A 26043-nucleotide genomic window follows, 5' to 3' on the forward strand; every position below is an offset into this window, starting at 1 on the left:
TGAAGTTTGAATTGGTTTTGCACATTTAATTCTGAATTGGTATACCTATCCAATGGCGAATATGAAACAATAATTTTGACCAAGCGAATAGGAAGAGGGAAGTGAAATCCGATTGGTAAAAAGAGGAGAAACTACTCTCGCCGGGACTAGCTACTAGCACGAATAGAATGAGACCAAGGGAATGCATACCCACCATCTGAATTACTAACTAATGCCGGAAATTTGGGAAGCTAATCCCTAGAGACAATTGATTGCGTGAAGCCAATCGCAGCAACTAGATCTGGATCAAACACATCACATAATCAATGAAAATGATAGATTACACGATGTGTACATCGAAAAATGGATCATCAAACCTACCCTCATATGATAGCTTGTTGACATTGCAATGCTCGCTACCTTTGCTTCATTTCTGAATTAACCATTCCACTCCAACTAGTAATGAGTAAATGCCACCTTTTCAATTACCAATTTACCTTCTCCCTCTTTTCCTGAGAGATCTATTTATGCTTCATCCTACCTAATTGATGATCTAGAATTTGCTAGCTTACCTCTTTGAACTTTTCTACCTTGCCTTCTAGGATATAGATATATGTTGTTTCTTTCCCTCTTTATCTCTCGATACATGCATGGGATCTTCGATATTTATACATAGATCTCGATTTATACCCAGTCCCTCTCGATCTTCTTGTGAATTGACGACAATGAGCTCGACGGCTAAGCAAGAAAGCATAAATGAAAATATCCTAGTTGTGCCATCCCCTATCTAACTATGTGAAACATTGTGAAATGCCAATCTTCAGTAAATAAAATGTTTCTTTCTAAATAATTTGGCGAAGTAGCATGCCAAAGTAGCTGAAGAAGTTGTGTCAAGTTGGGAGAAGGCTGAAAAAGAAGCAATGGCTTTAAAGCAACATTTTGATGCCATAACGCAACAAAACTTGCACTTGAATATTGAGTTAGCCATTTAGATGTTGCTTTGAAAGAATGCGTGAGGTAGCTTCAGCAGGTAAGAGAGGAAAATGAAGAGAAAATTCACAAGGATGTGACCAAAAAGGCCATAGAATGGGACAAAATGAAGTTTGAGCTTGATGCCAAAATAGTTGAATTGGAGCAGCTACTACTTGAGGAAAAAACAGAGCATAATACAATGGATAATTCTCTGCAGGAAAGTTCAATGTTAATGGAAAGACATGAAGCCAAAAATCAAGTTGAGACTGAGATCAAAGTTCTTCAGGTGAAGCTTGAATCATTAGAAATTGAAAATACTTCCGTCAAATACAAAATTAATTCTTCATTCACTTAATAAGGAAATGGACTTGATAATTGATGAAAGGGACATATGAAAGAAAGCTACAGAGGCAGCGGACAAACAACATTTAGAAATTGTTAAAATAACTGCTAAGTTAGAGGCAGAGTGCAAAGGCTGATGCTAGGGTCTACTTCAAAAGATCAAATGAAACTTGAAGTAGAGATAATTGGAAAGGAGGGTTGGGAAGTGAAATTTAGGAAGTCTTTTGGTAGGGATTCCACTTAACCTATTGATTAGGTGCTCAAAATTCAAATTTTTTGGATCGATCTGGAACCTGAACGACCGCGTAGTGGTCGTCGTCCTGAATTCGATGCAACTCATTTTGCGCAAAACAGACTCTGTATGCTCCCAAAACATGTTTTGTTTATTTTCCTAAACATGCGAATTTAAAAAAAAAATTATGTAGGCAGTATAGTCAGCAATCCATACTACTGACATGGCACTGACTGGGAATGCCTACATGGCAGGGTGACTATGGATATGATTGTTTTCCTCTGGTGAATTAGATGGTGCCAAGTGGCACAATTTTATTTGGGCGATTTCCATTGGTTGGTTAGTGTCCAACCACAGGCTGCCATGTGGCAGCCCAAGGGCCACCAAAAATTGGGTTAAGGTCCTGGCAGCAGTGGCAGGGGTTGAACTCGTAACCTCCAAACTCCAAGCGCCAAGTCTAACCAACACACCATACTTTTTTTCTTATTATATATTGATATGTGACTTATATTTAAAGTGGAAGTTTGGCGCCATCCAGGGAAGGGGCCAGGCCCTAGGCGCGTGCCACCCAACGGAACCACGGGCAGAGCGGAGTGGGAGCCCAGCCAGTGGGGGCAGGCCGTTTGCCTTAGCCCCAGGCATGTGGTCCCCCCATGTGGCCTGATTTTTTGGATTAAGACCTCATTGGGCATTTAATCCATACAACAAGTTTGCCCATAATTAGGTGAAATCGGCACTCGGTTAGTGGAATTGGAGGCGAAATTGTAGGATGGTGCTGGATTTTGGGGAAATTGAGGTGCGATTAGCAGAAATACTTGGGGAAGCCATAACTTCTTCAGTTTTTGACCAAATTAGGAGCAAAAAGAGGCTAGACATGCATTTTTGGGCATTTTGGAGCCATTGGAACAAGTTTTAGAGTTGTTTGAGCATTGTAAACTAATGTATTCACACTTTTGAGCATAATAGAGAAGGCCAAGCCATTGGAAGTTGGACCAAGGAGATGTATCCCAGGAGGGGTGAATTCCTTCATCATGTGTTGTTGTGATAATGTTTTGGTGATGTTCTTGCCTATTGTATGTTGTTGTTCATTCATTTTTTTATGTTAATTTGTACATGGAATTTACATAAAAACACTCAAAAACTCATGATAAAACTTATAATCAACCTCATTAATCCTTAACCACTTTTACATATTCTGGAGAGGAATTTAGCACAACAAAAATAATTTTCCCATTCATATCAAGTTTTGTATCAATGCTCTTGGTTTTCTTTGTGTAAGGAGGATTTAACTATTTGCAAGTGAATGTGATGCTTACAAGGTTGAAGCTTAAGAGAGGAGAAGGAAAGTTGGTTGAAGGTATTGAATTTGGTTCAAGGAGAAGGAGACAAAGTTTGCCACAATCTCCACCACTGGTTCTACCTCAAATTTCATTTTAAGTTTCAGTAAGCATGTCACATTAAGGAGAGCCTGCAAATATATTATAGGATGAGAAGGTTTTTATAAAGGCTTTCTTTTACATGACAAAGATGGTGAAAGTCCTCTATGAAGAGAGGAATACAAGACTGTAGGGTGAAATCTCCAAGCCTCCAAAAGGAGAAGGTTCTTCAGGAGGAGGAGGTAATGGAAATGGAGGTAAACCTCCACCATATCCACCATCATCTTCATATTCATATTCACAGGCATCTTCATCCTCTTCCACTAATATAACCATTACTCATACTCATCAACATACCTCAAAAGGAATTGGTAAAACACCTCTGTTAAAACTTGATGTTAAATTTGAACTGCCCATGTATAATGGTGAAGTGAATGCAGAGAAGCTTGATAATTGGGTTCGTCAGTTGGATGTCTATTACATAATTCAAAACCTTCAAGATGATGATACAAATATCATCTATCTTCCTTGAGACTGCAGTGTGCAACACTAGTATGGTGGGAAGCCTAGACACAAGAAGAGATAAAAAATACATGGGAAGATCTCAATTTCTTGGTCTGATTTCATTGCTACAATTAAAAGACAGTTTTACCCTCTAGCATATATGCAAAAAGCCATAATGAATTGGTATAGCTTTAGACAACTTAAAGGTCAAAATGTGCAATATTACACCCAAGAATTTAGAAGAAGTTCTCTAATTTTAGGTGTAGATTTCCAATCACAAGACACGTTGTTGAAGTATATAGGGGTTTACACAGCTACCTAAGGCATACTATCCTTATGTTTAATCCCACTAATCTAGATGAGGTTTGTGTGCAAGCCACCCATCTAGAAGCAAGAGGGAAAAATATTCCAGAAGAGGGTAGAAAAAATCCATTTAAGGGGAAAGGAAAAGAAAAGGGTTTCAAAGGGAAAGGAAAGAAAAATGCATCCATTAAGAAGGAGGGAGAGAAAATAACATGCAAGCATTGTTCCAAGGAAGGTCATGGTGAAGCTCATTGTTCGAAGCTTCATCCTGAGATGAAACCAAAGAAATTCAACAACAAGGGAAAACAAAAGACAGTTGCAACCACTCAACAAGATTTTGGATCCGATTTGGGTGATGAAACTAAAATCAAATCCATGGGGATAAAAGGTAAGGACTCCATTTCTAGCACTATGACTTCAAATTTACACAATGAAACTCCAAATGAAAAGAAGAGGATATAACTTTTCCACATAAGGGTAATCTCAAAACATAGCAAAATTGATACTCTTTTTTATAGCGGCTCTCAAGCCAATCTCATCTCTGAAAACATTGTCAAAATTTTAAACTTGGAAACCATTCCACATCATAAGCCATATCCATTAGGATGGGTTTGTGACAATTCACAATTGCAAGTAACTAGAAAGTGTAGACTGAAATTCGCAATTATTGCAAATTTCATAGATGAAGTGGAACTTTATGTTGTGCCATTACACATATGTGGTATAGTTTTGGGTAGCCCATATCTCTATGACAGAAAAGCTATCTTCCATAGAGATGAAAAAAATACCATTTGTTCAAATATGGAGTAGAATACATTGTAAGATCCCATAGCAAGAAACTAAATCTTTCACTTTTAAATGTGGGGCAAATGAAAAGACTAGTAAATTCTAGCAAGAATTTTGTGCTTCTAATGATCAAACCCAAGAATGATATCGATAATGAAGCTTTTTGAAGGTTGTGACTCAAGATTGAAATCTGAATTGGTTGATGTTGTTAACCAATATGATGAGATGTTTTAGGAACCAAAAGGATTGCCTCCCAAGGGAGGAATCCAACATGAAATATAGTTGCAACAAGCTTGTCCTCTTCCTAACATTGGCATGTACAGGATGTCAGTGATGGAAAGTGCAGAAATTAAAAAGCAAATTCAAGAGTTGTTAGATAAAGGGATCATTAGGCCAAGTTCTTCACCATGTGGGTCACCTATTGTTTTGGTGCCAAATAAGGATGGAACATGGCACATGTGTGTGGACTTCTGTGCATTGAACAAGATTACGGTAAAGAACCATTACCCACTACCTAGAATAGATTATTTACTTGATCAATTGAAAGATGCAAAGTATTTTGCTAAGTTGGACTTAAGGAGTGGTTACCATCAAATTATAATTGTTGAAGGAGACATTTGGAAAAGACATTCAAGAAAAAACACGGTTTGTTTGAATGGATATTTATGCATTTTCGTTTATGTAATGCTCCTGCTACCGTCATGTGTGTGATGAATGATGTGTTGAGGCCATTTCTTGATAAGTTTGATATAGTCTACTTAGATGACATCTTGATTTTCAGTAAATTTCATGATGAACATGTCATGCATGTGAGAAAAATACATGATGTCTTAAAGAAAGAACAGTTGTATTTAAAGATGTCAAAGTGTGACTTTGGAAAAACTTCTTTAGTTTACTTGGGTCATATTGTTGGAGGAGGTGAGTTGAAAATAGATCCCTCCAAGGTTGATGTCATTTTGAACTAGACAAGGCCTAGGACAGTTACTGAGGTAATAATTTTTTTGGGAGCAACCCAATATTGGAGGAAATTCATTGCTAACTTTTATTATATAGAAACTCCTTTGCATGCATTGACTACTGTGAAAAAGGTTTTTCAGTGGGGAGGAAAACAACAAAAGGCCTTTGATGCATTGAAGGAAAAGATCAATTCAGCCCCAGTACTTGCACTTCCAGACTTGAGACAATCATTTGAGATCCATATTGATGCTAGTGACTATGCCATGGGTGAAATCCTCATGCAACATGGTAAGCCTATCTGTTTTCATTTGGAAAATTTCAATGGTGCAGTGATTAATTATCCTACATATGACAAAGAATTGTATGCATTGGTGCAAAGTGTGAAAAAGTGGAAACACTACTTGATGGGTAAGGAAACAATCATTCACATTGATCATCAGCCATTGCAATACTTGCAATATCAATCTAAGTTGCAGCAATCAAGGCACTTCCGATGGATGGGTTTTCTTCAACAATTCCACCTGGTGATAAGGTATAAGAAAAGTATCAAGTTGTTGATATGCTTTCTAGGCCTATTATTAGTGCAACTACTTTACTCAAGCATAATTATGTTTTGCATGAAAGTTATATTGAGCAGTATGCATTAGATAATGACTTTCAGGATGTTTATGCAATCTTGAGTCAAGGTAACCAAGTAGAGGAATTGGATTATCATTTGCATGATAACTTGTTGTACCATCTTGGTAAGCTTTGTATTCCATAGGGAGAAAGAGTCAACATCATAAGAGAGGCACATACTTCTCTTATTGTTGGTCATTTCAGTGTAAGTAAGACGGTGGCACATCTATAGAGGTATTGTTATTGGCCTCGTATGCTTGAAAGAGTGTCACCTTTTATTAAAGAATGTGCATTATGTGTAGCCAATAAGCCTAGCAATAGGAAGTTAGGATTGTACACACGACTTTTGGTACCTTCATGGCCATGGGAGAGTGTTTTAGTGGATTTTATAGGAGGTCTTCCATTGTCAAAAATAGGTAATGATTATTTGTATGTAGTTGTGGATAGGTTCAACAAAATGTGTATTTCGATGCCATATAAAAAGAAAATTACATCTGAACAAACTATTCAGTTATTTTTTCAGAATGAATGAGTGCATTTTGGATTTCACATATCCATTGTTAAAGATCGAGATTCTCGCTTTGTTATGAAATTTTGGTCAATATTGTGGGGATTCATGGACACCAAATTGAAAAAGAGTACATCATTTCATCCACAAACAGATGGTAAAACAGAGGTGGTGAACATGATAGTGATACATCTTCTTCATGGGCACTGCAGCAAGCATCATAATTTGTGGGATAAACATTTGCACTACATTCAACAAGATTACAACCGGGCCAGGCACTCTTCAACTCAAACATCACCATTTGAAGCATGTTTGGGATACTTGCCTAAGTCTCCTTTGGATTTCATTTTTGGAAATAATGTTGTTATTGATATTCATAATGACATAGACAAAGCAAGAAGGTTAATTGAACAAATCCAATTGGCACACCAAAACGTTGAAGAACAACTGGAAAAGATGTTGTCTTGTTGGGGCTAACCCAGGTTCGAAGTTAATTAGCCAAAAAAATCCCGGTACTACTGGTGCTTTCGGCAACAGTCCGCGGAGCGCGAACTGAGGTCTCACCCAAAGTAGTATGGGAGGGTGCTAGAACCAGGTTTCCGCACCCTGGAGATGTGTGATGACTTCGACTAGTCCTTTGTCTATTCCTGTGTGCAGGTGGCTTCGTGCACCTTCCATGCCTCGCGACTTGATACCTTGCCCTTGCGCAGCCCTAACCAGGGGTTGTGTCATGCTCTACATTATTACCCAAGATCTTATTTATCCTTCAGCCTTAGTTAAGCACCTTTGCCTACTTAAATGTCTTAAGTTATACTTAACCATACAAAACATTCATACAGGTGCGCGCAGTAAATAAACAATATATTCACAAATTATATCTATCATGCATTAACCCAAGAACATATACATAGAATGATAACCAAACTTCTCTTTATTGATTTTCCACTGGTTACAGACTCGACCTGCCCTGCGCACTTAGCTGCAGGGGTCCACGCACTCAGCTGCAGACTACTAGGCCTCTGTGTGCTCAGTTACAGAGCCTTCTCCTACTCTACGACCCATAGACACACTTTACACTTCAGTTCAATCACTTAGACTTCCTTATTTCTTCATTATTAGTTAGTTATCTTTTACAGTTAGAGCCTCACTCTATTTATACAATCCCATGGTCTGCGGACCATGGGTAGGTCTATCCAGCCGACATTACATTACAAAACTAGGGTGGACAACCCTGTGACTCTATCATACTTTCGCGCCCCACGCCCGCAATTCGCGGAGCTTTTACAACAAGATTTGGTCAAAACTTGGGCTTTAAGCCCCAAAACATGCCTTGGGGGGGGGGGGGGGGGTTCCATGCCCAATAGGCCCCCAACACAAACATCGTGACTCATCCTCAAGTCACTCTGTCGATGCGGAGATCTTTGCGTGGAGTCCCTCTAACTGTTCTCGAACTGCGGCAAGGTCAGCAACACACTGAGTTGCTGCTTGTTGGATCTGCTACATACGTTGTTCTGAAACCTTTGTGTTAGGAGTGCTTCTCTGCATTAAGGCGTGCATCCCCTGCATGTGTGCGAGCTTGCCTTCAATTTCTGTCATGATGGTGAAGGCCTCGTCAATCCAAGGCTGAACGCATGCCTTCAAGACTGCTTCCTTGTGTCATGCCACGTCCACCTGCTCTTTCAATGCTTTAGCCTGTTGCATCCGCGTGAGCCTCTGAGTGAGGACCACCGTTTGCACAGTTCCTCGGACGCTGTCATACTGTTGTTGGAGTTCTCGTGCCTCTATCTCTAAACGCTGGATGTTGGGGTCCTCCTACAGATTTGTGAGGACCTCAAGTGATACTTCCAACATATTGGTGCAATCTTGCACTGCACCGCCAATCTTCTTCAGTCCAGCTGTGATAGCGCTAGCGCATTGTTCTCAGACTTCTGGGGAGTGGACGGCTGTGCCTTCAACTGCAGCTCGGTGATCTGAAGGTTCAGCTCTAGCTAAACCTTTGTCATTTCTTCCCTTGCCTCGCGAACCCCTGTTGCTAACCTGTGGATCCGTGCCTTTGTTGGCATGTCTGCTAGGATGGCCAGCTCTGGGGCACTTTAGCAAGCATCATCTATTACCTGTACTAGTTTTTGGTTCTGCGACACCACTTTGTCGCGCTGCAAGCTCAGTTGTTCCATATTTATTTTCTACTCACTTAGGACTTGTAGTGCATGGCTCTCCCTAGCGCGCAACTCTGTAGTTATCCCATCTTGCAAAACATATAAGGTCTCTCATGGAAGTGCAGCCATATTGAGACCAAGACCTTTCAATGCGCTAATTGTAGGCCTGTCAGCCTCATTTGATGTCATTAGTTCCCCTTTCGGCAACACTATGGTATTCGTCATCCGCGCGTGCAACATCTGCTCTACTGCTGTTGAGCCGAAGGTGAGGCTGGTCGAAAGGGTACCAACCTGAGGAGGGCATGACTATAATTCCTACAACTACGTTTTGAGGGCCCCCAACACAATCTAGTTCTCATGCATGAAATCTTAGAGAGCCTCAGAGGTGACCTCACGCACTGTCTTGCCGATGTCATGTAGATCACCCTCGGTTAGGGTGATTGGGTCAATAGACAACTTTGATGCCTTGACCTTCTTACATGACCCTGCCCTCTCTATTTGGTGCTGGTGCTTTAGCTGTATCGATGCAATTTGTGGGTCCATGCCTCCCTCTTTTTTCTCTGCTTCCTCTGCTTCCTGGCCCTGCGAAGGCGTCGTTTGTCCCTCACCTGCCTTCGCGGCTGCCTCCTGTGCTGCTACGACCTTTTCCTGCTCAGTTGCTTTTTGTGCAGTGTCTCGTGTTTCCCATACTTCTGCTACTGCTGCTTCCTTCCTTCACTTTTCAGCCAACTATGTGATGCGAAGCTTAGCCTCATCTTTCTTTCTTTGTGCTGCTGACTTCTCGATCTCTACGATGTCTAGGGTGCACCACTTCGGCAATCATGCCTCCAGTAGATTGAAAATGATGTCGTGTGTGGCTACGAAGGGTAGCTTTGTCCACTGTTTAGTTAGGTCCTTGCGCGCTCTTATATAAATGTTATGCATGTCCGCTTTGAATTCTGCAAAACTCTGCAGAATGTTGTAAATAGTGGGTGACAACTGTGGCTTACGGTTGATCCCCATTCTGAGGTTCATCTCCATGAACACCCAGAATATTTTACTATCATGGATCCTCTTAGCATCCTTTGTGGCCTAGAGCGAAGCGTACTTCACGGCCTCCGGTAAATCCCTATTAATTATGGGGAATTGACTATCCTCTGGCAATTCCCCAGCCATGACCACTATGGATAGCAGAAGCCATGCATAGAGGAACGTTTTGCCCTGTTCCCGAGCTTCATGGAAATTTTCTAAAAACTCCTTGTAGAGGAACTCAGACTAGTTAAACTGGACCCCCTCTACGCACTACTCAACCTGTTCAACCACCGGCGTGGGTACTTCGTCCGCATGGCACTTTTGCATAACCTTTCCTGCTAGGATTTGGGTTGCCACGTGTATTGCTTTCTCCTTGATGCTGGAGATGGTGTAGCCCCTCTTCTTCTTTTCTAGCTTGTACTTTTTTGTTATGCTCTTGACTTGCAAGAAGATACAAGAATACCGAATATGCGAAGAAATATACCCAGAACACAGAATAATAAGAAATAACAAGAAGTATTTTATTATTCAAAAAGGAAAGCAATGTTCACTTGCCTCTTCAAGGGGGAAACCTCCAATAGAGCTGGGCTCAATTATACAATAAGATACGATGCTCCTCGAGGGGAGTCTCTATCCTTTATATAGGATTCATACATGCAATACCATGGGTCAATACCATGGTTCTTATTAATACCATCTATCTAATACCATGGCCCATTTGCAACTAACTGTGGTCCCTTCTTTAAATGCGGGTCAACCACTTACAATAATTAATATGGGCTTTATTGACTCTTTACTTAACTATAACTATCACTCGATCCTATTACATAAATAAGGGGGTTAGGGTTGGACCCTAACATGCCCTCCCCCATAAGAATAGCCTTGTCCTCAAGGATGAAGCTGCGGAAACTGCTGAAGGACAGTGGCTGGTTCCCAGGTCACATCTTCTGGAGAGGTATCTTTCCACTTGACGAGGACTTCCTTGATCGTGCGGCTGCGCAGGTGCTGTTCTCGTGTGTCAAGAACCTGTTCAGGTTGAAGCCAGATTGACCCTTCTTCATCCAATTCAGGTATACTGGTTTGAATTCAGTAATGGTTCCCAAGCACTTTCTTGAGGCATAAGACATGGAAGACTGGATGGATTTTTGCAGTGGGTGACAAAGCTAGCTTCTAGGCGACTTCTCCAATGCGTTGAATTACTTGATACGGTACGTAGATTTTTGGAGATAATTTATGTCAACCCTTGTCTTTGAGTGATGTTTGAAATTGGCATTCTGAACGATGTTGATCTGCCTATTGCTTCATGCGGTTTTGAGCTTGATGGAGATTCTCTCTGAGGTGGGCCAGCATGGTTGTGCAGTTTTGTAGGAGTTGATCCACTACTTGTACCTTTGAGCATCCCTTGATATAAGAAGTAGGTGAAGGAGGGAGTTGACCATAAACTGCTTCATATGGAGTAATTTTGGTGGTGGCATGATAGTTAGTGTTATACCACCATTCGGCTAGATGTGACCACTGTACCCATAGATGTTGCTTTTCTGAGGTGAAACACCTAAGATAGGTCTCCAAACATTTGTTGACTGCTTCCGTTTAACCATCAGTTTGGGGATGATAGGAAGTACCGAGTTGTAGTTGGGTACCTTGTAGCTTGAAGAGTTCTTGCCAAAAGTTACTGGTGAAGATCGGGTCACGATCAGACACATTAGAAGTGGGCATGCCACGCAATTTGAAGATTTGGTCCATGAAAGATTGAGCTACCAAAGTCGGTGTAAAAGGGTGGGGTAGGGCGCAAAAATGAGCTTAGAAATTCTGTCCACAACCACCATGATGACTGATTTGTTGCCTAACTTCAAGAAGACCCGTGTAATGAAGTACATAGAAACCTCCATTCAAATTGAGGCTGGGATGGGCAATGGCTGTAATGTGCCTGGGGATTTGATTGTTTCTCCTTTGTGGCGCTGACATACGTCGCACTCAGCTACAAAAGTAAGAATGTCCTTTTTCATGCTTGTCCAAAAGAATGAACGTCGAGTGCAAGCATAAGTCTTCTGAAAGCCTGAATGGCCTACAGTGGGAGATGAGTGTAACTCTGCCAAAATGGGACTCTTGAGAGTGGATGTTGGTGATATCACGACTCTGTCCTTGTAGCAAAGAATCTCATCCTGCCAAGAGTAGCCCACTATGGAATTTGGATCCGCCTGGAATTTATTAATGAGGCGGGAGAGAAAAGGATGTGAAAACCATTCCTTGCAAGCCTCTTCAATCCATTCTGGAATGGGAAGGGAGATTGCGAGTAGGGTGCTTTCCTCCTCAAATTGGGATGATAACACATCTGCTACGACATTTTCATGCCCTTTCTTGTAAATTATCTCATAATCATATCCCAACATTTTGGCGAGCCATTTATTTTGTTGTGGCGAGGATAGGTGTTGCTCCAAAAAATATTTAAGGCTTTGATGGTCTGTGCAGATTTGGAAACGTCGCCCCAATAAGTATGGTCACCAGGTATGTACTGTGTAAGATGGCTATCATCTCCTTCTCATAGGTAGAATGTCCCAGATTTGTCCCACTTAGTTGTTGGCTAGTGAAGGCCAAGGGTCGACCTTCTTGCATTAAGAATGCCCCAAAACCCGTACCTAAAGCATCACATTCAATCACAAAAGATTTGGTCAAGTCGGGTAGTGGGAGTGGAACACATGGCATGTTTGAGAGCTATAAATTCCTGTTGCACTTCATCATTCCCGATAAATGAATTTTTCTTGAGGAGGTGAGTGAGGGGTCTAGCAATGCGACCATAATTGCAAACAAATTTGCGATAGTAGCCCGTGAGGCCCAAAAATCCTCTCAAGCTCTTCAAGGTCTTTGGTTGAGGCCAATCCTACATTGCCTGGATCTTTTTGGGGTCCACCCTGACACCTTCACGCCCCACAATGTGGCCCAAATACTCAACTTCTTCCATGCCAAAATAGCACTTGGACATCTTGACAAATAATTTATGCTTCCGAAGTAGTTGCAAGAGCAGATCTACATGTTGAAGATGTGTGGCCCAAGTGCGACTGTAGATGAGGTTGTCATCAAAGAAAACAAGGACAAATTTTTAGAGATATGGTTTGAGCAGGTGGTTCATGAGGCTCTGAAAAGTGGGTGGGGCATTACAAAGACCAAATGGCATTACCAGGAACTCATAATGGCCTTCATGAGTTCGGAAAGTAGTCTTTGGAATGTCTACTTCTTTCATGCGAATTTGGTGATAGCCCGAGTGAAGGTTGAGCTTAGTAAAGAATTGAGCCCCATTTAGTTTATCCAGCGTATCATCAACAACCGAGATGGAAAATTTATCTTTGACCATCAACTTGTTGAGGGTCCTGAAGTCTGGACACATACGCCATTCCCATATTTCTTGAGCACCATGACCATAGGCGATGAATAAGGACTAATGCTAGGACGAATGACTCCTGCTTCCAAGAGTTCTTTAATGATTTTTTTAATTTCATTCTTTTGGGTGAATGGATATCTATATGGGCACACATTTGGTGGTTGGACCCCTGGGACCAAAGTAATGCTATGATCATGTTCCCCTCTCAAGGGTGGAAGCTCATGAGGCTTGTCAAATATTGGCAGATGGTTGTTTAAGATCTGTTGCATCTTAGGATGAATATGAAGAGAAGTGGGTTCGAAGGCCTGGATGGCATTAAATTGGGCTATGACTTCATGGTGGCCCTTTTTTAACAATTTTTCCATCCTATGTGAGCTGATGATAGAGGGATCACTCGACTGGAGTCCGCGGAGGGTATGTGTGTGGTTGTTCTGCTTAAAGCTCATATATAACTCCTGGAAATCCAATGTGATTGGGCCGAGTGTGTGGATCCATTAAGCACCCAAGACAATGTCACACCCTCCCATGTGTATGGCAAACATGTGGGTCTTTAACTGATAATCCCCCATTTGAAGTTTGACATTTTCATAGCGGCCTTCACATTTCATTGTCCCCCCATTAGCAATTTGGGCCTGGAAGTTAGAGACTTCTCTGACAAAACAATGCACTGCTTCCATGACTCTTTGATGGATAAAGTTATGCGTACTACCACTATCAATCAAGACTACTACAGGGTGATGCTTAATAAAACCTCTAATTTTGAGAGTTTGGGGAGAAGAAATCCCTACCAAAGCATGAAGCGAGATAACTGGTTCTTCAGGTACATTGTCTAACTGGTTGTCCTCATCTTCCTCCTCTAGTTCCTCAAGTGGTGGGGCTTCCTCCGATGAACTGTGATCAGTAGAATCAATTTGAAAGAATTTGGGCTCCTTGCATCTATGCTCGGGGGAGTATTTCTCATCACAGTAGTAACACAATCCTTGCTTTCTTCTTTCCGCCATTTCCGTTGGGGACACCTTTTGAACCTTGATTGTTTGGGTAGTACTTTGAGCTTGGGTGGGGTGACCCTTGGCTATGAAATTTGGGCGATTGGACTGGGCCGCTAACGCACATTCTACTTCACGAGCTATCTTGCAAGCATCCAACCATGAGGTTGGGTGTTGCAGCCGTACGTGGGCTTGTATGGCTTCTTTGAGACGACTGACAAAACATTCCAAGTAGAACTGATCAAGTAGACCTCCTGTGCGGAAGGCTAAGGATTCAAAGGCTGTAATATATTCGTTCACTGTTCCTGTCTATCGGAGCTTAGTGAGACGACCCAAAAAGTTAGATTCATGGTCAAAGTGATCCGTAAGAGCTTTTGCGAATGTCTGCCAAGTCACGGGCCTTCCATAGCAACGTTGATGCCACTGCCACCATTGCCATATTTCATTGTCCAAGTACATGCTACCCACACTAAGCTGAGTCGCATCATCTCTGATGTGATTCAGTGTGAAATATTTCTCCATTTGTGCTAGCCATGTGGCCGGATGAGAGCCATCAAATTTATACATGTCCAGCTTGGGTGGTCACATCTGGGACTGTTGGTGGTTGCCAAAGAGGTGAAGAGAATGGCTAGACTCGCCCTCAATGTTTTCATTGAAAGCATATGCCTCCGAGTATTTCTCCGACTTGCCCTTTGCGAGTGTGTTAGCTAAGGTCTTGAGCGAAGACAGTACTATGTCCAACTTTTTTTCAAGGGTGTCAATCTTATCATTGTCCATAGATTGAGCTCTAGTTTGTACCATGCACCGATCTAGTGCACTTTTAAAATTTGGGACCGCTCGAAATTTTTGACACTAACAAGTGAATGGTACCACCTTGCTTAGCTCGTTGACTGGATTCTTATGGGCTAAGTCTCCTATAAGCATCCCGAGAGGGTCTCAGACTTTTTTTTTTTTCCCAATGTCCTGCAAGAGTCACGCCCAGGTATAGGGGCCCACACAAATAGTCTGATCTGTTGGCTCCCTCAACTACAGAGTATGAGTAGGAATGTGGCAGTGATCGAACCCCTGCTACTAGATCTGACTGGCGGATCTGATTGCGGCGACTGCTACTGAACCCAACAGCTAGATCTGAATGGCGGATCTGATAAATCTGATTGGCAGATTTAATAGATCTGAATGGTGAAACTGATTGTTGCGGCTGCGACATAACCCCACCTGTTAGATCTGATTTGGCAAAGATGATGCGTGATCTAGAGAGAGATACGGGAACTATGGTCTCAACGAGTGCCAGGTGCTACATATTGCAATATACATAAGGGTCTAACAATAGTACTTGGCCCAATCTTTCAGGGCACTAACCAAGGAGGATCAACCGTACCCTTAGCCGTACAACCCAACTACCCTATCGTACACGTGAGTAATCTCCCCGAGTGCTGTTCTCGGTGTACTGTAGTAGCAAGACGGTTGACGGTTTATCTATGGCGAGGTTTCAAGAGAGCCTAGGGGGCTTTCGATATACCCGTAGGGTACTTGGAAGACAACCCGTGTGTGGTTTTGTCATATGTGCTACTACTCGAAGGGGTAGCCAAAGGGGTTACAAGGGAGTCCAACAAGCGTGACCAACTCTTGTATTTCCTGCGTGCATGCCTTCCCAAATCCGCAGGTTTATGTGCTCAATGACAAATCTTGTGGTTTAAAGACGCCTGAACACGTCTCTAGACAAATTTTTTTTTTGCTAAAAATGGAGATCCAAGCAGCCCTGGAAAGTGCTCTAATACCACTTGTTATGCTCTTGACCTGCAAGAAGATACCAAAATACCGAATATGCGAAGAAATATACCCAGAACACAGAAAAATAAGAAATAATAGCAAGTATTTTATTATTCAGAAAGGAAAGCAATGTTCACTTGCCTCTTTGAGGGGGCAACCTCCAATAGAGCTGGGCTAAATTACAAAATAGGACACGATGCTCCTCGAGGGGAGTATCTATCCTTTATATAGGATTCATACATGCAATACCATGTGTTAATACCATGGTTCTTATTAATACCATGGCCCATTTGCAACTAACTGTGGTCCCTTCTTTAAATGTGAGTCAACCACTTACAATTATTAATATGGGCTTTATTGACTCTTTACTTAACTATAACTATGGCTCGATCCTATTACATAAATAAGGGGGTTAGGGTTGTACCCTAACATTTTTCTTCATGGCCTTCGCGATGGCCAAGTCACTGCCCTTCCCTTCCAAGATGTCCGCGGGGTCCTCTCCTTTGCATGGAAGCTGGGAGATGCGGTGAATCAAGTCTGTCGTGATGGGGATGGGCTCCTCCAGCCACAAACACCCATCATGCACCAGGCAGAGCAGTTGCCCGATGACAAAAATGGTTATTGGGGCACGACGGAAATGCGACACCCATAGCAGATTCAGTAGCCCAACCTTTTCCACTCTGCGCAACCACTTTCATGGCTCTAACTCTGTAACCCCCACCGCGGTGTTCTGCTTGGGCTTCATAAGGTTCCTGGTCTCAAGGTGAGGGAACTTCTAGTGGTTAGCGAGGTCCCAATCTTCAAATTTCAGGCTTGGCACGCATCCCAGATGTGTGCTCTCAAACATAAGGTTGTCTGGGAGGAATGAGGTCTAGAGTGAGCTCTTGGTCTCGTCTAGGTCCTTGGGCACTTTAGCCTTCCCTTTTCATAGGAGGACATAGGCAGGCAGTTTTTTCGTGAGGTGCACAGGCTGAGTGTCCTCCTCCATGCCTTCATCCTTGTCCTCGGTGATGATAAGATCATCTAGGTCTTCTTCTTCATCGGCTTCTATGGTGGCGACTTTCCCCTTCTCCTCCATTAACAGCTTAGTGCACAGCGGGTTCCACAGGGACACATGTACAGGAACCATCGCTTGTTTTTCCTTCTTGGGTCTTGGCGTGCATGGTGATTTCGGGATTTCTGCCACAATCCCGGCACCTTCTGGAGCATCCCCGATAGTCAGGGCCTGCACGGCCTCCTCGGTGATTATTTCTGTTATCTCCATAACATCCTTAGTTGTTACCATTGTATATGCACAGAAATATATCACTCGCGATCTCAGGGGCTCAATCAACGCTCGAAACTCAACAATCAGGGCTCTGCTCAATAGCTCAATTCACAGATGACTAAGTCTTGTTTGTTGGGCAGCCCTTTGTAATTTATAGTGCTTTTTGTATTTTAATTTGACTGTTCCCCCCAAATCTGGTTCATTAATGCTCCCTTGGTGGAAGATTTTCCCAAATCATGCCCATAAATTGCGTCTTAAATTTTTGCCACCCGGTCCATTTGGCCTCAAGTTGAGCATCTTATCATGAATAGTGACTTCAACGGTCACTTTTTAGTCAACCCGCGCAGTAGCGCATCCCCTCGTGCATGGTCGCGGACCTCCTAACTCTTTGCTTCTGTGCACAATTCCAACATCGTGCAACTCCTGGGAAAAATAGTTTATAGTCCCGTGCTCCCTTTCAACTACCTAGAGCGCTAAGACCATCCTTCCTTTGGCTAGTCAGGTGGTCACACCACCCATGAAAAGTTCCATCCTATCATCCATCATGTCTCCTAGAAAATCCCCATCTTTTATTGTTATGGTCATCATCACGCACTTTACCATTTGCAATGCGGTACCCTGGTCACTATGCTTAGCAATGTGCGGTCCAAGCCAAGGCATCAAACTGATCAATTCATGGCAATAGGCCTTAAACTTGTCATCGAGATGATACACATCCAGCCTTTCCACCCTGGCTTTTTTTCCAAGAAAATCTTCCTTTATCTCGTCCTCTATCTTCGTGACTTCCACGTTCGCCAGAGCGCTTTTCTTCCTTAACCGTACCCTTTCTTCTTCAAGTTCTTGGAGTCTAAGATTTCCCTGTTGGATTTCTGCTTCCAAGGTTTTGTGAACCATCGTATCTATTGGTGCTGTTGGGCATGGTCTAAGTTCCTCAAGTACTATCTGGCTTACTATGGTTGCTTCATACTCCAACCTTGGCAATGTCTGCACGGCCAGAAATTTGCATGCAATCCTATAGACCAAAGAACCGCTAGTACGTGCAGGTCCTTGTTAGTCCGCTTCACATGGTTGACTTTGTTCAGCGTGTCGCGTACTTTTCTAAATGCTTCTACGTAGATATTATTTTGCGCACTTGGTCTTTCCATACTTCATGGTCCCAACTGTTTGCGCCATTGCCTTACCTGTTCCTACTTACTGATCATGTCTCCTACTACGAGGACGCTAGGCCTTTGTGCAAGTTTCGCACCATATGCATGTATCTGCCTGGATAGGTGGGTGCATAGGCCAGTTCGTCTGTCATACTTATCTTTCAATTGCACCTGAGGCTTCCCAAACCACATGAGCATCATCCTTCTACATTTGTGCCAGTCCTTAAAAATTCTTTGGTGCGTACCCCACCATCTTGCGGGTGTAGCACGTAGTACCCATTTCAGGGCGTCGAAACGCTGCTGTTCTGGTACTTCTCTTTCAAATTTATTCAGGAAGTCATCCACCTCGCTTAACCTGTCATATATAGGCAGGTCTCTTACCTCTGTTTTTACGCAGCGCAACGGCCTAGTCATCATGTTACAATTGAGCGTGGTTACCTCGTGTAACCGGTTCTTCCATCGTTCTATCTCCTCATCAAAATCTAATGTGCAGGAGCTTTCGCGCTCCCAAGAGATTCGGCCATCCGCGGTTGGATTTACCCAATCTTGCTCCCACGCAGTTATCTTGTAGATGTAGTCCAGATCATCGTCGTTGTCATTGTCGTGCACTGGTTCTGTGTAACGCGATCCTTCTGCAGGGTCTAAATGTACCACTACACGTAGTGACTTTTTCTTAAAGACCATCTTGCGCTTCTTTAGATTTATTACTCCATTCATGTCAGTGGTCTAATCTATTCCCAATAGCGTGGGATATGGATTGCTGTCATCCACAATCTCTATCACTTCGAAATCTGCTAGCGCACTCGCTCCTTCGATGTCTACTATGATTCCCTGCAATCTCCCCATAGGTAGGATCTTTTGTTGGTTCGCCATTTGCAGTTGGATAGGAGACCATTGCAGTGCTGGCCTACCCATGCACTCCCATGTCTGCTTCGGCAGGACATTCGCATCTGATCCTAGGTCCAGAATCACTTGTTCCATCTCATATTCACAGATCTACGCAGTCAATCTCATCTCCCTTCCTATTTGCATCGTGTGCTTCTCGAGCTTTCGGACTATGCGTGGTTCTCCTGGCGCGGTCCCAACGCATCTAGTATGAGTTCTTGCAGCCCCTTTATAGCCTTGTTGTCGTGCAGCAACTTCATGCATGTCTTCAAGAACGTAGTGAGCATCGATGGGTTCATTTCCGGCTCGAGTCTGTCTTTACTTCCTGAAGTGGAGGCATCAGCGAAGCTCCTCTTAGCTTCCATGAAGGTATCCTTAGCGCGCTCCAAATCAAATTCTGGTTCCTTCGTTGGAGCCTTGCGAACCTAGTTACTTTCTTCAGGCTGCTTACTTTGTCATCACTTGTCGTATTACCAATTCAGAGCATGATATTTACATTAGGGTCTTCCTCCCATGGCTCAGAACTCATCATTTGTAGGCTCTGAGTCAGGGGAGGTTGAGTTCTCCTTTATCGCGCAACCTCGCTATCAGTGTTGCACAACCGTCTGTCTCATGATCAAACTGCGTATAATATAAACATGATGGTCTCTTTGGATTTGTACAATTGCGGGAATAATGCCCCGGTCCTCTGCAATTGTAACATATCAGCTGTCTGCGACCTCTTCCTGGCCCCATTCCACCTCGGCCTCATCTGCGTACCTGAAATCCAGTGCACGCCATTCCTACATTTTGATCGAGGGCCTGTGTTTCAGCCTGAACTCTGTAGGTAGGAGTCTGATCCATCATCAGTTCATAACTTCTACAGGTGCACTCATCATGTTCTACTGACCTGCAGAAATTACAAAACAACTGCTGGGAATTCTGTGTGTACTTTTGTAATAGATGGTAGTTATCTATAGCATTCTTCCCTCCTATCTGATAAATCGCGCACCATAATGCAAGCGCTGTGCTTGGTCCTACACGTGCCTTTGGTCTCAATGGCATTGGTTCTCCTTCTATGAGGTAATTCACGAACACCAGGCAATGGTCCTTGCCGTGCCCCTGGCCCTTGCACTTTATGCACCATACCTCGTCGCGCACTTTCGGATGAGTCGCCCTGTCTTGTTTCAAACTCTACATCTCAAAACACAAGTTTTTCAACTATGCGAGAATCTATTGGACTCCCAGGTTAGGATCTTGTATTGGAGTCTCATGCAATCTCATCGTGACCTCCAAAGCCTCAGCCTGAGTGGTTAGCCTTTGTTGCGATGGCATGTTCCATAGATGTGGTGTTAATGAGGCTACAAACCATTCGCGGTGTTGCCCGTCTATTAAGGTCATGTTCGCTTCGCGAATTGTGCACTTTAGTCTTTGATCCAACTCCCATGGGGTTTCGCTTGGTAGCATTGAGATTTCCTTGAATCTAATGATCGACTGTGCCTCCAACTTTGGCCTGCTAAATTCGTTGTTTAGTGTAGTCTGGATATCCGCTATCCCCCCATTCAGATTGTCATTGGAACGCTTATTGTACCAAGTCAGCGCACAATCCTACAGAGTGCTGACCAACATTGCCTTCCTTATATTGTCGTCTATGACACCCTATGCTTCCCATACAGATTTTAGCACGAACCAAAACTAGTTCGGATCTTCATTCCCTAATCCCTTGAACACTAATATCTTTATTGTGTTGGCCATACTACTTCACGGTGGCGGCGGAGGTGGTATGGGCAAAGTCGGGGGTGAAGATGGTGAAATTGGTGGTGGTGTGGGTGGGGGTGGTATGCATGGAATTCTCTGCCTTATCAGGTTGATCGTACTTCTTGGCGAAACCTTCACGAGCTCTTCTTCGCCCCCTCGTGGAGGTGATATCAAGGGGCTAGTTTCTAGTTATGTGCTACCTTTCTTTCTGTAGATTCTCCCACTCCGTGTAGCCCCAAACATAAATTTATTTGCATAACCCGCTTTTCACATAGTAGAATTTTAATCCAAGTGTTCAAAGATTTAATTTACTTACCTCGCGGTCCCTTGAGGAAGTGTCTTTCTGCCTCGCTATAGCTGAATGAAGTATCTACCGTGAATTCAGTGATGAAACCTCCTATGATTCAATCCAGCCAGTGATCGACAGCGCGCGCGATCTTATCTTCCAATGCTTCTAGTCTGCTCACCAATTCTGGAGTCCACACAATAGATTTGTCGAGTTTACACCTTCCTTGGCTATCTGCTAGCTTCGCGATCCACTCGTACAACTTAGTAGGGAAGGATGTAAAGAAAATTTCGTGGATCTCCGTATACAAGTAGTGACCTAACCACTCTTCCTTTGATAGTCACGGATTCCTATTTTCCTGCACCACGAACTCGTTAATATTTCTGTCTAATGACTATTCAATTCCTTTCTTGGTCGGATTCCAATGATATGACATCAGACATCTTTATGTAGATCCCGATCCCAGTAATGGAACCATTTTTTGGTTTGTTGGTGCCTGACCCAGGTTTGGATTTAATTAACTAAACAAATCACGATACTACTGGCCCTTTCGGCAACAGTCCGTGGAGCACGGACTGAGGTCTCACCCAAAGTAGTATGGGAGGGTGCTAGAACTAGGTTTCTGCACCCTGGAGATGTTTGATGAATTCGACTAGTCCTTTGTCTGTTCCTACATGTAGGTGGCTTCGCGCACCGTCCGTGCCTCGAGGCTTGATACCCTGCCCTTGCGCAGCCCTAACCAGGGGTTGTGTCGTGCTCTGCATTATTACCCGAGATCTTATTTATCCTTCAGCATTAGTTAAGCACCTTTACCTACTTAAATGTCTTAAGTTATACTTAACCATACAAAACATTCATACAGGTGCGCGCAGTAAATAAACAGTATATTCACAAATTATACCTATCATGCAATTAACCCAAGAACATATACACATAATGATAACCAAACTTCTCTTTATTGATTTTCTACCGGTTACAGACTCGACCTGCCCTGCGCACTCAGCTGCAGAACCTTCTCCTACTCTACGACCCACAAACACACTTTACACTTTGGTTCAATCACTTAGACTTCCTTATTTCTTTATTATTAGTTAGTTATCTTTTACAGTTAGAGCCTTGCTTTATTTATACAATCCCATGGTCCATGGACCATGGGTAGGCCTATCCAACTGACATTACATTACAAAACTAGGGTGGACAACCCTATGACTCTATCATACTTTCACGCCCCGCGCCCGCAATTCGTGGAGCTTTTACAACAAGATTTGGTCAAAACTTGGGCTTTAAGCCCCAAAACATGCCTGGGGGGATTCCATGCCCAACAAAAGATCCAAGGAAAGTACAAGTCAAGGCACGACAAGCATCGGGTAGATCACAAATTCCAAGTCAGTGATGAAGTTTTCCTTCACATTAGAAAAGAGATGCAAGGAGAAGGTAAAAATTTGAAACCAATTAGATATGGTCCATTCAGAATTCTGGAAAAGATTGGTGACAATGCCTTCAGGTGGGATTTGTCTTCATAAATGCAAATTTATGTTGTTGTTAGTTTGGAAAATTTAAGGTTGTGTGAGACTCCTTTGTTTGAATATCAAGGAGAGAATTTTCAAATTCCTTCCATTGAATATTTCTCTCCTGAATACCTTGATGAGCTACGACAAGGCACCATTCTTAACAGAAGAACAAGGTATTCAAAACGAGAATGTGGATTACCTTCGTGTGGGCGTCAAAGGAACAAATCCTTCCAAAGACAAATGGATCAAGATTGGAAAGATGAGGGAATTGTAGCCTCACCTGTTGAACAACTAAAAGTAATATTTTGGGGTCCAAAAGTTTCCAATGGGGAGGAATGTTCAGGTGCTCAAAAATTTGCTCAAAATTCAAAGTTGTTAGATAGGTGTGGAACCTGAGCGACTGCATAGTGCTCGTCGTCCTGAATCTGACGCAACTCGTTTCATGTGAACGATGATGATCCTAGTGTAGATTCATGGGCCTCAACACTGATTGTAGAACTAGATCAATTTAGAAAAGATTTTTTTTTGGCAAATTCGAAAAATCTTAGTGATGCACCCAAGGTAGACTTGATAGAGGATTTTCTTCACATGGAAAAACTGCAATCCATGCCTTATGTTAGATTCGGTGAGATAGGAATAGAAAAAGAAGATAAATTGACTGAGAATAATGTTGTAGGAAGTTTAAGTGCTTCATCTATTCAAGAAGAGAATGCTTCCTTGGAAGAAACTCTTGCATTAAGAGATCTGGAGCTTCTAGCCTCTAATCGAGAATGCCCTGATTTGGTAAAAAAACTAACTTCTTTGCAAGAAAAATTGACTACTTTGCAAGCTAAAAATGTTCTGAATGAATCTGCTTTAGTTAGTCTTCAAGATAAGCTTGATGTAATACTCAATACTGAAGTTGAGGGTGAAAACTTACACAAGGTATTGGAGGATGTAAGAAGTGAAGCGGTAGTTGATAAAAGTGGAACCGATCCTTATGTTTGCAATAGACCTTTAATGAATGCAGAATCAACTTTTCTTTCTAATTCTGGAAGTAAAATTCATGTTATTGAAGTAGAGTTGGCAACTACTATTTCCTGTGTTGTCAACTTCATACAATGTATAACTCAACAGCCTAGAAATACACATCTCGTAACTTCTAAATTTCATAGGTTAGATGCCAAAATTCTGGAGTTTGTTGAACTAGTGGATCAATTTTTACTTGGAAAAGAAAAAATTATATAGTTAATCACTAAAATATTAGCTTTACTATCCCTATTTAGGAAAATTTATGCACATTATTATGATGAAATTTCACAAAACGAAGCCACTGACTTAGAAAGTCAAACCTCTAACATGATTCAGTTTAGTTTGTGCAATAATTGGTCTAATAAAGATAGTCTTTCCGGACAAGAAAGTAATAATAACGTTCAATTTCCCTTACTGAATGGAATTTTTTGCATAATTTGGAAGCTTAATAGTATGGAAGTTGAAAAATAAGCATTTGGATTTGAGTTGAAGACCCATGTACACCGATATGCAGATTTAAAGGAGTTTATGCAATTGAAGATGCAGAAGGTAATCTAGATAATATCCTGGCTAAAACATAAGTCTGGAGATTAATAGAATTCATGTTGAAAAAGAATCATTGGAATCTGAGTTGAAGACCCATGTACATAGATACACATATTTAAAGGAGCAATTTATGCAATTGAAAACCCATAAATATAATTTAAAGAATATCCCGGCTAAAACATAATTCAGAAGCTTAATAGCATTCAAGTTGAAAAAGCAACATTGGAAATGAGTTGAAGACTCATGTACACATATATGAGTATTTAGAGGAGGATTTTATGCAATTGAAGGCCCATAAACATAATATAGATAATATCTTGGCTAAAACCAGAGAGAAATTTGAGCACACATGAGGCCAACTCATTGAGTTTTAACAAATGGTGGTGAAACTACAAGTGTTTCTTTCTTCTGCAAGGGAATCAAAGCAGTCATTAGAGTATTAATTAGGAGCTATGGATTCACATAAATCAAATATAGAGAAGGAGCTTGTGCAATTGGAGACCAAAAATACTAATCTAGAAACTGAACTGGCTACAAACAAAGAGAAACTTGAAGACATGCAAGGCCAACTTACCGGGTCTTAGCAAATGGTGAAAGACCTGGAGAAGCAGCTTGCTTCTGCATATGAATCAAAGCAATTATTTTTCTTTTTATACGAAATATATCAAAGTAACAGAAGAACGTACCAGAGAAATATATGGATAGCCTTCCTAATCTGGGATTGGTTTGTTCCATCATATGCCCAGTTCTTATCTCCAAATTTCTATCAAGAATATCAATCAATTGAAGCCTCTCTTCCTTACTTGTATTAAAAAAATGGAATATAGACTTGATAGGGATCTTGTATATGTCTCCCACAGTCAAATAGTTTTCAAATAAATCATTATTCATCACTCAACCCAGTGTTTCCTCGCCTTCTTAATTTGGACAAAATGAAAACATTATATATAATTAAAAAAAAAATCAATTGTTGAAATTCAAAGGCATTTCCCTCATAGGACTATTTTAAGCTATTATTGTAATTCCTTGGAATTCAAATTAGTTTACCAATATGAATGTAGAAAAGGAAGTCTCCGTGAAGAAACATAGGGAGTAACATAGATTGAGGGTCCAAGGTCGTGAAACTCCGTTCCATATGGCCCAAGTTTTCAAATCCTTCTTTCTCTTCTCGACTTACGATTTGAACTGATGTGGAAAGTATTTGGGTTTTGATGTTGTTAAGGCTTCAATCACTCTATATATCAAATATTTTACAATGCATCTTTAACTTTGATATATAAATTAGGACAGCGTAGTGAGCCCTTCACCATGTTTTGATACTATCATGCATTGTTGTTGCAATCCTCTACTTCCACTTGGTATGCTAAGTCCACTTGGTATGTTAAGTCACATGCATTAAGAAACACACACCTTGTTGTCATCTGAGAGATATTTGTCCTATAATCGATAGATAGCATCAAATGCATCCACACACAAGGGGAATATAAACTATACTCAGAAAAGGAGCAAAGAGTATGCATTCAACTAGTAAACAAAAGGAAAAAAATGAACCCAACTCACTTGTATGAATTTGTTGTTCTTATACTTGACTTATGACCTATGATTCCAGTGATGGAATGGTAAGTTTGGATATCCAACAAGCAAGGAGGCCACTTATTTTTATTACCGAAGGCACCCCAACTTCAATTTGAGTCCACTAATACTAGTTCGTTGTATGGTATTTTCCTTACACTATGACAAGCGTGCTTCTTTTACATTGTAAGAAGCTCATTGTAT

The sequence above is a fragment of the Pinus tabuliformis genome, chromosome Q (genome assembly GCF_031772625.1).
Source record: "Pinus tabuliformis cultivar Carrire ecotype Pingquan chromosome Q, CPIR1, whole genome shotgun sequence".
In the NCBI taxonomy this organism is placed as follows: domain Eukaryota; kingdom Viridiplantae; phylum Streptophyta; class Pinopsida; order Pinales; family Pinaceae; genus Pinus; species Pinus tabuliformis.